The following is a 14745-nucleotide window of genomic DNA, read 5'->3' on the forward strand; positions in this document are numbered from 1 at the left end:
GGGTTGTATAAGATGAGCTGCATTGTCTACTGAGTACTCTAGCCACCAAGCCTTTAATAATGTCTTGAACTCATCATCTTTTGCCATACCAATGGGAAATTTCCACAAGAAGTCATTTCCACGAGGCAACCGGGTGTGAAAAGTGCTCAGTAAGGGCGAATGCTCAGATATCACCATATTTTCTATAGTATGAGTGTCTAGCCTAGGAAGCAAGGCAGGAGACACCAGAATATAGTCGATACGTGACCATGTCTCCACGTGTCTGTGAGTTGGGTGAACTGACACAATGATGCCAGTGGGATAACTACCTGGTTTGATATCCTTTTACTGGTACGGTCTTCCAGCGGAGAAAGGACCTAATTAAAATCTCCTGCTACAAGTTTAAGGGGTATCTGGTCAGACAGTAAACATTGAGAGAGGTTAGAATAAAAAGACGCATTAGGGCCGTAAATATTATACACCATGATGTCTTCTGATGGAAGGCCGATATGTAGGGAACACACCCTGCCAGCATCATCAGCAAAAGAGTGAAGAACTGTACCATTGAACGCTTTGTGAGTTAAGATAATCACTCCAGCTTTATGGTTCACTGCCGCTGAGCCATATACCTCCTTGACCCACAGCTTTCGCAACCTGAAAAAATCAGAGGCCTCCAAGTGAGTCTCCTGCAACAGAGATACGTCCGGCCGAAGTCTTTTCAGGTGGCGAAGGACCAAATTCCTTTTTTGTGGGGACCTAAGGCCCTTCACATTCCACAAAACTACTTGTAGCATAATAAAAATATGTAACAAATGTTATCTACATAGTGCTTCAGCGAGAGTCCCATTCCTGCGAGTGCCCTCCCCCCTCTAAAACCCTCCCCCCACAACTCCCCACCCTTCCTATAACAAAAAATAACTGGCTTCCTTGATTGCACCACGTGCAACTTCTCATCAAGAAAGCATTGTTTCCAGACTTCACTTTTTTCCATACGGATGGACATTAATATCTGTAAAATCACACTGCTAAACCTTCGTGACCTAGGCTCCTACCCCTCGGGAAAGCTAATCTTCATAGAGAGTGTTCGCTGCCTAAGCTCGCCCAAGAACTCAGAAATTATAGCAAGGTAAAGAACGTCCCGAACTAACTGAAATCAAAAACAATAATGAGGCAAACTTGTGAGTGGTAAGCTGGTCTCTCTGGTCACCCGACTAGGGTATTGTTCCACAATCCGGCTCAAACGTTAGGCAGGGAAGAATTCTTTGTTCTCTTGGAGGGCTAAACCAGTCAGATTCCCGCCGGCGTGGAGAGTTCTTGTCGCCCCATGAGGACAGTGACCCTCTAGAACCATTTGCCCTCGCGGGTTCAGGAGCCTGGGGGGGCGATATTCAACATGGATAAAAGATCCTTCTTGGCATCGTCTGGGGAACGGTAGGATGAAAAAGAACCATCAGGGTGAAAGACGTGTAAGGTCACGGGTGCAGGAGAGCAAAGCGCACCTGCTTCTGATATAGCAAGGAGCAGAGGGGTGAGAACAGTTTCCTTTTCCGCGTCGTCTCCGCAGAGTAATCCCCAAAAATCTGTAACTTATGTTCTTTATAAAAGAGGCCGGTCTTTAGGCGGCGAAAGGCCCTTAGAATGTCTTTCTTATCGGCATAGTCTAAATAGCGGATGATCACTTGTCTTGGGCGTGTACGGTGTAGCAAGGCCGGGTGAGATGTGTCCCCTGCAGAGAGTCTAAAATCTGGTCCTAAGCGGTGAGCCCGTTTGACTTTGCACACTTTGCCCATATTGAGTAGCTCTGGGAGCAATGTTTCACAGACATGCTTCAAGTCTTTTTGCGTGACCGACTCCGGCCTATGATACGCAAGTTGTTGCGCCGGGAACGGTCCTCTAAATCTTGTAATTTCTCCCATAACTGGCGGTTTTCCTGGGCTATCATGCCCTGTGGGGAGGTTAGAAAGTCCAACCGATCCTCAATGGTCTGTATACGGGTCTCCACCTCCTCGAGGTGCTCGCCATGTTGTTTCACCTCCGCCCGCAGCTGCTGAAATTGGTGTGCTATGGTGGATGCCAGCGTAGCCAACTGGTCTGCCACCTCGACCGCCAGTTTCACATAGTACACTTGCACAGATGATGTCCCCTCCCCTCCATCCAACGACCCTTTAGTAGATCGGGTGGGTGATGTTGTTCTCTGACCTGCGTCATCCCGTTCCTCCACCATTACAACATCCTCACGTTGTGCCAGGTTCTTGAGCGAGCCTTAGTAAGTGCCGGGGGTCTCAGGGCGCTTTTAGCCATCAGCTGAGCCAAGGTGCGGGTGTGGGCAGCTACGGAGTCGGGGCATGGAGCTGCGGTCTGTTCTGTCCTCACCGCATGGCGCCGGAATCGGAAGTCCCCCAAGTGCTTCTTAAAAGGATGTTACCAAAGTCGCTCTTAAAGGGGTTTTACATAGGTCGCTCTTAAAAGGACAGTACCCAAGTCGCTCTTAAAGGGACAGTACCCAAGTCACTCTTAATGGGGCATTACATAGGTCACTCTTAAAGGGACGTACCCAAGTCGCTCTTAAAAGGACGGTACTCAAGTTTCTTTTGAAGGGATGGTACCCATGTTGCTCTTAAATGGATGGTACCCAAGTCGCTCTTAAAGGGACGGTACCCAAGTCTCTCTTAAAGGGAGGGTACCCAAGTCTCTCTTAAAGGGACGGTACCCAAGTCTCTTTTAAAGGGACAGTACTTAAGCTGGTCTTAAAGGGACAGTATATACTGTAGGTCACTCAAAGCGTTACCACCGAAGTTTCTCCTTAAGGGACTGTACCAAAGTTGCTCTTAAAGGGACTGTACCAAAGTTGCTCTTAAAGGAACTGTACCAAAGTCGCTCTTAAAAGGAGGGTATATAGGGTTAAAGTTTCTCTTAAAAGGAAGTCACTGTTAAAGGGGTGCTCTTTTCAAACACTATGTATTTCCCTGGAAATGCAAATCTAGTTTCGTGTATACAAATCCTACAAAAATATGGAGACAGACTTTATTGTTTAAAATTAGGGCTGAGCGATTAGTTGAATTAATTCACCCAGAGGGGGGGATAACAATTAGAATTTTTCCGAAAATCTCACATTTGATTTTCAGAAAAAATAAATAGATGTGCGGGATCCTGCCTGTGATGAGGATGAGGAGATATCAATTTAGCGCCCTGCTCCACTTTTCCTGGGCTGCAGTATGAGTAATTCAGCTCTGGATCATTTACATGCGGCACCGCAGGAAGGGTTTAACCTCACATCTTTTTTCCAAGCTTTTGCTCTGATTACTTTGGGTCAAGGAAATTTCCCTACAGGCCAGCAGCGATAGAGGTTGGAGGTTGATAGAGGTCGGAGGTTATCAGATGCACTGATAACATCTGACCTCTGCTCTCGTAAGCTATTACATGCATTAGCAGTGAGCAGGTGAGAGCACGGAGGGGGGGTTGTTTGTGAAGAGGTGGCTGCCCGGATGGTCACTAGATCGTCTGGGCAGCCCATAGAGGATAGCGGCGGTCTGCTGCCACCACTCCTATTCCACAGCGACAGCAGCATATCGCTGCTATCACAGTCGTTTGTCTTTCAACATGTTGAAAGACAAACTCCATCACTAGGCGATTATCGGCTGTAATGGCCAATGTCGGCCAAATACAGCCGATAATCGTTTCCTGTAATAGGGCCTTACCCCTGTAAGTGATATGCTGCAGCACAGATGGGGTACACAAGGTGGAGGACTTATTGTGTGTTTACACAGAGAGATTTATCTGACAGATTTTTGAAGCCAAAGCCAGAAATGGACTATAAACAGAGAATAGGTCATAAAGGAAAGACTGGGATTTCTCCTCTCTTCAAATCCATTACTGACTTTGGCTTCAAAAATCTGTCAGATAAATCTCTTGGTGTAAACACTCTATAATAATAAACGTCAGCTGAGCTGGTGTAGCTTGTCTTATTTAGCTTATTATATGTAAAACTGTACAGGTATCTAAGCATATCATGTATAAATCTATATGCTGAGCCAGTTTATCTAAGCTTGTCATCTTTGATAATGACTGCTGAGCTGGTGTGATAATGTCTGCTGAGCCAATGTATCTCGGCTTGTTGTGTGCAATACTGTCTGCAGAGCCTATGTATCCAAGTCCACACTTAGAAATAGTCGAGGAATTGAAGTGGAACGTTTTCTGCATGAAATACCTCGCCTATCCGGCTCTGGTGGAATTCAAGCAGAATTCAAGCCCCTTGACTTCTATAGAATTTCTCTAGCAGAATCCGCCTAGGCATGGTCAATTCTTTCGGCGGAAAGCAGATAAGCGGCAGAAAATGGTGCACAAAAATTCCGCCCTGTGAACACAGTAGAAATCCCTTTGAACAATGGGATTTTACAGGTGGGAATTTCAAGCGGAATCTGTGGGAAATTAAGCGTGGATTCCGCTTCAAGTTCCTCGATAATTCCTCAGTGTGTACATACCCTTTCAGTGTAATTAACTGCTCAGCTGCAGTATCTAAGCTTATCTAAGCCTGTCTTTATATATTTATTTTTTTAAAGAGGATGTACCATCAGGTACATCGTCTTTAAAATGACCCACGGGTAGAACGGAACAGATAGAACTATCCGTTCCGTTCTATCCACGAGTGGGAGGAAACCCCTGCCCCTCTATGACGCGGCTCCATTGATTTTAATGGAGCTGCGTTATAGAGGGGAGGGAATCCCCTCCCACTGGGGGCGGGCCTGCCTGCCTCCTCTGCTTCAGCCCTGGCCCAGAACCCATGGATAGAACGGCGCCGTACATGTTCAAAAAACAAACCACGGCACCGCCTTCCCAGTGTCGGCGCCGTTCTATCCCTGGGTCATATTAAAGAGTATGTACCTGATAGTACATCCTCTTTAATGATACAGTCTGCAAAGCTGGTGTATCTAAGTGTATCATGAGCTATATTTACTGCTGTGTGGGTGTATCTAAGCCTATCCAGTTTACCCTGTGTAATATTGTCAGCTGAGAGTTTGTATTTATTCATATCCTGTATGATAGTATGAACTCTGCATCTAAGGCTATTGAGTGGGATGCTTTCTGATATACCAGTGTATCTATGCCCATTGTGTCCGGTGAAAATTTTTACTAAAGTATTGTATTGCCCTCAAAAAGTCATAAAAGTCACCAATATACACGGGAAATGCTTATGAAGTACTTTTTTCCCTGCACTTACTACTGCATCAAGGCTTCACTTCCTGGATAAAATGGTGATGGCACGACCCGACTCTCAGAGCTGTGCGGGCTGTGGCTGCTGGAGAGGTCGATGGCAGAGGGATGCTCAGTGTCCCTCCAGTGCCCTGTGTCCCTCAGTGTCCCCCTGCCATCATCCTCTCAAGCAGACACAGCCCGCACAGCTCTGGGAGTCAGGTCGTGACATCACTATTTTATCCAGGAAGTGAAGGGGGGCTTCTAGTATAAGTGTAAAAAAAAAAGTGTTATTAATAAAAAGCCCCCTCCCCTAATAAAAGTTTTAATCACCCCCCTTTTCCCATCTTTTAAATAAAAATAAATAAACATGTTTGGTATCGCCGCGTGCCTAATCGCCCAAACTATTAATTAATCATATTACTGATCTCGCACGGTAAGCGACATAATCGCAAAAAAATCTCAAAGTGCAAAATTGCGCATTTTTGGTCACATCAAATAATAATCAAATAAAAGCGCTATAAGCCTGGGAATGGAGCGATTTTAAGGAACATATATTTGTTAACAGTGGTTTGAATTTTTTACAAGCCGTCAGATAAAAGAAAAGTTATACATGTTACATATCATTGTAATCGCAACGACTTGAGGAACATATATAACAAGTCAGTTTTACATCAGGGCGAATGGCGTAAAAACAAATAGCCCCCAAATAATTTTTGTTCAATTTTACCACACATTGAATTTTTTTCTGGTTTCGCAGTGTACTTTATGCAAAAATTCAGCCTGTCATTGCAAAGTACAATTAGTAGCGCAAAAAATAAGGGCTCATGTGGGTTTTTAGGTGGAAAAATGCAAGTGCTATGGCCTTTTAAACACCAGGAGGAAAAAACGAAAATTGGCTCCGTCCTTTAAAGGTTAAGCCAGTTTATCTAAACCTCTATCATGTAAGATACAGTCTGCACTGCTAGTGTATCTAAGCTATCACCTGTAATGAAGGAGGAGTAGGTGGCAGGACAGTCGGACAACGGTGGGTGCTGCATACAGTGAGGTAATTGGTGTTGATTGTGTATACAGCACTGAGCATGTGACATGTCTGGGCCATAATGATAAATGTAAGTGATGGTAATATGTAAAGAAGAGGGGGTATTATAGAGGGCCTGCGGCTTGGAATGCTGGGATTTAACAATGAAGGGGCTGGGGATGCATACATTGTTACTAATGCTATTATATCAAGAATAATGGACCACAAAACTGTGGTCAGGCTGTTTGATAAATCTCTTGCACCTAATGACTTTTTGTTTACTTTTTTGGTGCACAGTTTACACCGTCTATTACTTGGCTCTGAATCCGCCAGAATTTTCAGCCAGATTCAGGTGCATTTTGTGGTGCAAAATAGACCACGCCCCATTTTTGCATAAGCCACACCCCTTTTCTGTGCCAGGTGTAAAAGTGTCTAAAAGTGATGGAAAGGTGTCTAAAATGCATAATAAATGTGGAGAAAAGTCCCTTCGCCACTTTTTCTGTCAGAATTCTTGTGGAGACACATTAGTAATCTGGGCCAATGTATACAGTATATGGAATAAAAAGTACACTCTACTAGACTGAGTGTCAGCCATAGTGCCCCCTATAATGACAGCCAGTAATCCTATAACATATAGGGGCACTTTACTACAGGGGAGCAAGGTTGCTGCCTCAAACACCAATCTTTTCAGTTTAACAGTATGTTAAAAAAATTGAGATTTTAATCGAGAATCATCTACAATGTATCTATCATCTATTTTTTGGCCCAGCCCTAGTTCCAATATTATACTGATAAAGGGTTGATACCCTCCCTATATTTCTTCTGTATACCAGTATTAAACACTTCACACATGCAGGGAAAAATATTGTGAATATAAAGCACCATGGCTAATGTCAACCATACCTACAAGAGTAAAATGACTAGTGCATAGGGCAGAAGCACAATATACCTTTAGGGAAGAAATAGTTGTGGACACATACCCATAGTTTAACCCACCTGGGCTGCGGCCACAGAGGCATTTCGTCTCTTTATGGGGGTGACATCATCCCAGATATATATACTATTTCCAACTCTGGCTTCCTACAAACACACCTAAGGTCAATCTACAGTATATGGTGACTTGAGCTGGAAGCGTCTGGAAGTGGCATTGCAGTAAAACACACCAAATGTGGTCGTAATTCGCATAAACCAGCTGTGATTTAGCCAGTTACAATTAGTAATTGGGTGCATGTTGTTTGGATTTTGACCTGTGTTGTGCTGTGGCTTTTTTGTGTGCAAATTTTAACAGAAAATGTTTTTCGCTAGTAAATAATTTACTTGAATTACTTGTGATTTTCGTTTCTTAGTTTTGAGATAATTGTTTTGCATTTTAAATGCAGTTTTGCTAATGTGCAAATTTTTGCTAATTGCCTTCGTAGTGCAATAGTTCTACAATAGATAAAACCCCAACTTTTTTGGCTAAGTTAGTGGCTCACGTAGCTGTTTTAGTTTTGGAGAACAACTGGTTATGACTCACTTCCTAATGTCTTTAGTGTTGTGTTCATCTGAAAGATACAGACACTTAAGGAAATGATCCAAAACATCCTGGAATTCCATACAGGACATGAAGAAATTAGCAGACACACTTTTAGTTACTCTCTCAATTGTGATTTCAGAATAAATTATTGCCTGTGTGAGAACTGTATTGACAATTGACAGTGTCACCTCTGTACAGCCTATAACTGTGGGGTCTGCACAAGTTGATGTTGGGGGGGCGAGCAACGAAATCCATTGCAAGTTATCTGCGTAATTTCTATAGTGTGCATATACCCTTACACTGAAGAATCTCTCTGGCACTTTGTAAAGCTCAGAAACCACGATGATCATTATATATCTTCCAAAACCTTAAAGCATAGTTGTGTGGTAAAAGTAAGAATGATACATAGCTTCATTATTAAAGGAGAACTCTGGCGAAAATGTGTTTTTTAATATGTTATTACAAGTTAGACAAATTATTAATGTACTCTAATTGCGGAAAAAGCACATATAGTGCTATTTCTCCTTAATATAGTTGATCAGGTTGGCTTCAATTTCTCTAAAAAAATAAAAAGTAATGTCTTGACCTCCTCAATATACCGAAAGGGTCCAGCAGGGGGCACAGTATATGTAGAAGTTTATGTAGAAGTCTATATAGAAAGTATATGTAGTGGAATCATTCCCGTCACCCCTCCCTGTGCTGCTGATGCTCGCCATCTTCCTCGCTTACTGTGCTGCACAGTGCCCGTGCATCTCCCTCCCCGTGCTGCCCGGTGCCCGACCATCACCCTCCCCAGGCAGCTTGGTGCCTGTGCGCTCATCTCCCTCCCCATGCTGCCTGGTGCCTGTGCGCTTATCTACCTCCCTCCACGTGCTGCCTGGTGCCCGACCATCTCCCTCCATGTGCTGCCCGGTGCCGTGCAGCAAGATGAGTGCTCCTTATCTGCTGCTCACCCCTCTGCACGGCACCAGGCAGCATGGGGTGGGAAGGAGATGAGTGCACAGGCACCAAGCAGCACAGGGAGGGAGATGCACAGGCACTGGGCAGCATGGGTGGGGGAAGGGGTGACAGGGATGATTCCACTACATATACTTTCTACATAGACTTCTACTCCTATACTTTTACATATACTGCGCCCCCTGCTGGACCCTTCAGGTATATTGAGGAAGTTGAGACGGCACAATTTTTTTTTTTTTTTAGAGAAATTGAATCCTGCCTGTTCTACTAAGTTGAGGGAAATAGCACTATATGTGCATTTCCCATAATTACAGTACATTAGGAATTTGTCTAACTTTGCTTATGTAATAACATATTAAAATAGATTTTCGCCAAAGCTCTCCTTTAAATTGCATAGAAATTTTAAGCAACAAAATCTGTGTAACATTATCATTCTACAAAGTTTACTGTAAGGCAGCTTATGTCACTGCTAGAGTGATTCACATTACAAATAGCTTTGCATGTTCCAATGGCAGAGGAAGGAAACTTTGAGAGGATGGGCTATTACATCCTGTACCAGCATGGAGGGATGAGTCTGCGTCCATATGTGCTTTATCTAAGGAAATGACATAGACTAGGTGGTCATGAGCATTGCTTAGTAGTGCATACAACTGAAACATATTTATTTTAGGGCTTTTTCAATCATCCCCTTTTTTGATCCTTATTTTATACACTAAACCAGCAGATGAGGCAGCAGCACAGAGTTGGCTGTGCAGTCGCTTGCCTTCTATTTTTTTATGCTTTTCTTTTCCCAAACCATGCTGGAGTTTTAAGTGAATCAGACACTATACTAGCATGACCATGGGAAAACTTCTGATCTATGGAGGAAATAAGAGAAAACTTAAGAAGACACAGTTCCGATAATACAAACAAAAAGCCATGGACCAATTCACATGTGACTAAGGACTTTAGATATTTATTACATTGGGGAATGCAAAACAAAGATATTCTTAAATATTTGGTAAGTGCAAATAAACTGAATGCATCTCTCTTTCTCATAAGCTTCCTCTATAATGACTACTTAAAAGAGAAGTCCAGGCACAGATTTTTTTTTTCCAAAACAGCTGGGAGGAAGTGGTTGAACATAACAACATGCACTTGCAGGGTCCCATGTGGTCCGCTGAATGGGCCTGACACGTCACATCCCAGGTCCCCACTGCGACCAGGAGCTGGAGCGGAGGACAGTGGACACGAGTGCTGGAGCCAGGGAGGTAAATGCATATTGTTATGTTCAGCCACCTCCTCCCTGGCTGTTTAAAAAAAAAAAAAAAAGTCTGTGCCCCGACTTATCTTTTAAAGGAGTAATTACCATCAGAGTTATACTTGTAAAGCTTTTTTTTTTGTATATACATTCATTTGGCAAACTTGCCTCTTTTTGCTGATATGCCCACTGTTTCCTTCCACTGTTTTATACCTTGTTGTCTAGGTTACCGACTACCACTCTGCCCTGAAAGCAGTGGTCTGGCTGATGTATTTATAGCTATAATGTGCATGTACAGAGACAGTGTTTTTATAATGTGTAATATAGCTATATATACCAGGCTTTCAGAGCAGTGGTTGGCTACGAGGTGTCAATAAAGAAAGGGAAAGAGCAGCCATGAGGAGAAGGAGTCAAGTATTCCAAAGTAATTTATCCGAAAAAAAAAATATTTAACTAACTTTTTAAATTTTGCTCAGTTGTTTCTTTGACTCTTTCTTGATGCTACCTTCACTGTCAAAAATGCTGGAACCCTGACAGATCCTATTATAACTCAGTAGGGTCTTCTAGGGTCCAGTTGCACCCCAAGGCTTACTAGTGATACAACTATTACACATTACCTACAGTAACATATGGGCTACAAATTTAAAAGATATCTGGGGCCACAAGAAAAAAAAACATATTTGCCTGCTTTGGTCTCCTGTGGATCTCACTGCAGCTCCTATTTTGCCTGATTTTGATATAAGAGCTCAGGATATGCCTGCTTAGCCAATCACAGGACAAGGCAGGACACTACAGTGGCCAGTGGAAAGTTCCTGCTTTGTTACGGAGGCTGGCATAAGAGATAAGCATCGTAAGCAGTGAGAATGGAAGCTACATCAGGAGACTGGGGTAGGTTTTTTTTTTTCTTTCTATGGCCCCAGCAGTCTATGATTTTTTATTTCCTAAACCCCAGAATACCCCTTCAACTAACTTTCTCCTGCTGTTAACTAGTTGAAAACAAGCTTTAATTCTCTGGTCACTGCTAAAATTTCACAAACCCTTTCACTATATCAGTAATGGTGGATTTTTTTTTATTACTTATGCTGATTGGTAATTTTATAATAATGCAGCCTACGATAAGGAACATCATTACATGACTGATGCCAACATGTCTGATGCCAAAATGTTGTCATGGAAACACTGAGTAATCTTATTTTGTAAAAATGTATAAATATTTTATTCTGTATGCATCCATTCCAGCAGTGCAGCTTGGCCTTTCTTCATTTGGGCAAAAGATTCAGATGACAGTGACTTGTTGCTGCCACTGCTGACACCAGATACAAGTGTCAACAACCCCTATTTAAAAAAAAAAAATGTTTACATGTTGGGACTGCAAAAAATTGCACAGTATATGAATGTTATCGCAGTACTTTGGTGTTCACACTGAAGCAGTGGTGACAAATTTATGGGTAGGTATACTTTTTTTATGGAAAGTAAGGCATTTATAAAACATTAGAAGATTAGTGAAAAATATTATATTTTGTACTCTCTCTTTCAACCAACAATAGCCTTTTCTTGGCCAAAGTAACTTGAAGGGGTATTTCTATCTATCACAGTTATGGCAGATTGCCTGATCTCCAACCTCTGAGATTTCCACTGATCATCAGAATAAGGTAGCTACAGCACAGATTCAATGCTTTGGTCCCTCCATTCTTTTTTCTCTGCTCTGTTGCGCTGCCAGCCGATAGGGTTTACAGGGAACTGTAGCCAGCCCTGTTCACTTTTATGGAGCTTTGCTGCAGTTAACCTGGACAGATGGTGGCTTGGGCACTAAAGTAGGTGAAGATTGTAAAGGGGCCGCAGATGAATTACTGCAGGATTTAGCTCTAATGATGACCAACATCAGGAAGTGACTGTCTGAGGGGGTAGTCATTTGTGTGGAGACTCACACTGGTCAGTAGGGAACTGAGAACAGTTGGGACGTCAAGGCATTCATTCGGAAGGTGAGTATCTGTTGTGGATTTTTTTTTTCTACAAAAGCATGCCTTAACATATAGCATTTTTTTTTTACTTCCAGACAACTTGTTAAAACAATGTTATAAGTACATGATAGTCTGTATCCTATTAAAAGTAGATTCCCTGTAAAATTGTGTTCACAAGAAAACGCTTCAGGACCCACATCCTATGCTGTCGCTCTTGTTGTTCTAGCAATTATCAGTTATGAGAAACTCTTGACACAGTTAAGGAAATGCATACTATGTCTGTTTCTGTAACATATGTTGTGTGAACAGAGTTCACTTATCTTTTTACCGGCTAACATAAGACTGTGATCACAGGTTGTACTTGTTTTAGTCTTGTTGCCTTAAATTTTATTAAATCTTGGGGAAAATGCTATATTTTTTAAATTGCCCAAAGAAACTTCAGGAGTGCAATTTCAGCAGAACCAAATCATGTGGAAACAGTCTAAGTAATATAAAAATTAGACAGTTTATAGATTGTAGTGACATATAAAAACAAATAATAAATCTATTTAACTCGTTAAAGGGATATTCCAGGGACCAGAAAATAGTTTGTATTTAAACCAGTATGTTTAGGTAAATTTAGTCTCACCTCCCTTTTTTTACCTTATATATCCCTTGAAAATTGCTAAACTTCTTTTCTCTGTGGGCCGTCTACTTCACTGTGATTGGTCCTCTTCACCTGCAGCACATTGGCTGGCATCATGCCTGCTGGCCTGTTCTCCACTTTCCTATGCTGTTCTCCGCTCTCCTATGCTGTTTTCCGCTCTCCTGCGCTTTTCTCTGCTCCGCTCTTCCGTGCTTAGCTCAGCTACTCCAACTCTGACAGCTCCACAATCTGATAAAAAGAGGTCACAGGGTCAGGCTGGGAATGGATATCTATAATCTGTGGATCTGAAGTGGAACATATAGGGGGGATCCTCAACAATAGTAGCACCTACCCAAAAATTAGGTAAGATGATGAAGGAGAGAGGTATCTGAAACATGTGCGACCCAGAGACACCCAAGGGGCACATGGGTCAGCGCACCTCACATGGTGCGTCTCCAGTATCCACAGGGGCGTCACACAGACCCATCTGCTGCAAGTGTGCAGAGCCTGGGTGCCACATGTTCAATCCATGTTCAGTGCAGCTTACACATCAGCTAGCAAGCACCAGCAGTCGGGGGCACCAACTACTTCCACAGAGACGTTACAGGTGTATTGCACGTTAGGGTGTGCTTCACCAGACGTATCTCCTCCTGCAAGTCCCAGGTTAAATAGCACCTGGCTGAGGTGCATAAATTGGTGTTACAAAGTGCTTTAAAAACAATATACAAGATATGCTTCTAAATAATAGTGAGATTATAAAAACCTGCTCAAGTCAATTTGGTCGTCGAGACTGCTTGCTTCCTGTGCTCCGGTAGGTAGGATCAGTCTAGCTTCATTTTGTAAAAGAAACTTGTTGGTGTCCTGTCCTGACTTATTCATTATGCGCTTTATACCTAAGAACTAAAGGCATTTCGGATTCCCGCTGTGTTTTTCATTTATATGTTTAATAAGACGTATCTGTTTTGTTTCTCTCTTTTCCTTTCTCTGTTTTAACCCTTTGAGGAACAGGCCCAAAATGACCCAGTGGACCGCGCAAATTTTGATCTTAGTGTTTTCGTTTTCCCCTCCTCCCCTTAAAAGAGCTCTAGCACTTTCAGTTTTCTATCTACAAGGCCATGTAAGTGCTTGTTTTTTACAGGAATAGTTGTACTATGTTATGGCGCCTTACATTGTACCATAACATGTATGATGGAATTCTAAAATTATTATTTATGAAGATATAAATTGGTGAAATCGTAAAAAAAGAATGCAATATGGTAACGTTTGGGGGGTTCCTGCGTCTACGTAATGCACTATATGGTTAAAGCGACATGATACCATTATTCTATAGGTCAGTCTGAACACAACCATATGCAGGTTAGACAGATTCTCTAATGTTATATATATATTTTTTTGTTTTTCACTGTTCACAATGACGCTTGGTATATTTTAATAGATCGGACAATTACACACGCTACGGTATATAATATGTTTATTTATTTTTATATGTTTTATTTATATAATGGGATGGGGGGTGATTTCAACTTTCTTTTTCTTACACATTTGGGGGACTTTTTCATACATTTGATTTCTACACTGACCATTACTATGCCATAGGCATAGCATTGATCAGTGTTATCGGCGCTCTGCTCATTGAGCCTGCCTGTGCAGGTTCAGTGAAGCAGATCGCCGATCGGACCGCACGGAGGCAGGGGAGAGACCTCTGACGGTCCGTTTCAACGATCGGGACCTCCGCAGTCACTTAGGCTGCATTCACACATTCAGTGTTTTTCCCTGTCCGTGATTGTGGTCCGGCAGCTACCTCCATGATCCGTGCAAAACAGTCCGTTTTGCATCCGTGTCCGTTTTTTTCACGGATCTGTGTTAAAGCATTTTAAATTACATTGATTACATCACATCCGTGTTTTTCACGGATGAACACGGATGTCACATCCGTGTACATCCGTGAAAAACACGGATCTCATTGATTTCTATGGGGAATTCCGTGCATCCGCTCCGAGTAATGACATGTCCTATTTTTTAACGGAACGGATCACGGATCCGTGAAATCACGGAACATCTGAATAGCCCAATAGAAAGCAATGGACTGTAAAATTGTCCGTGCCCACGGATTTGTGAGCACGGACAACTTCACGGAACGTGTGAATGCAGCCTTACACTTAAACACAGCGGCCGTGGCGTTTAAAGAGTTAATGACACGCTGCAGCGTGATCACTGCAGCCTTTCATTAACGGTGGAGCGCGCTTCATAGCGGGA

The 14745-nt window shown here is 42.6% G+C and overlaps 1 protein-coding gene across 5 annotated transcripts in view; it reads left to right on the forward strand.

Moving 5' to 3' along the window:
• The window catches only part of HECW2 (HECT, C2 and WW domain containing E3 ubiquitin protein ligase 2), a 271029-nt gene that overhangs the window by 121427 nt on the left and 134857 nt on the right, over window positions 1–14745 (forward strand). Inside the window, exon 1 of one of the 5 annotated variants that reach the window (XM_069983589.1) lies at window positions 9565–9663. The exons of the other annotated variants lie outside the window; for them this stretch is intronic. The gene's annotated coding sequence lies outside the window, so the exon portion shown is untranslated. Of the gene's footprint in view, window positions 1–9564; window positions 9664–14745 lie in introns of those variants that run through there. 5 annotated transcript variants of the gene reach the window in all.

The sequence above is a fragment of the Dendropsophus ebraccatus genome, chromosome 9, assembly GCF_027789765.1.
Source record: "Dendropsophus ebraccatus isolate aDenEbr1 chromosome 9, aDenEbr1.pat, whole genome shotgun sequence".
In the NCBI taxonomy this organism is placed as follows: domain Eukaryota; kingdom Metazoa; phylum Chordata; class Amphibia; order Anura; family Hylidae; genus Dendropsophus; species Dendropsophus ebraccatus.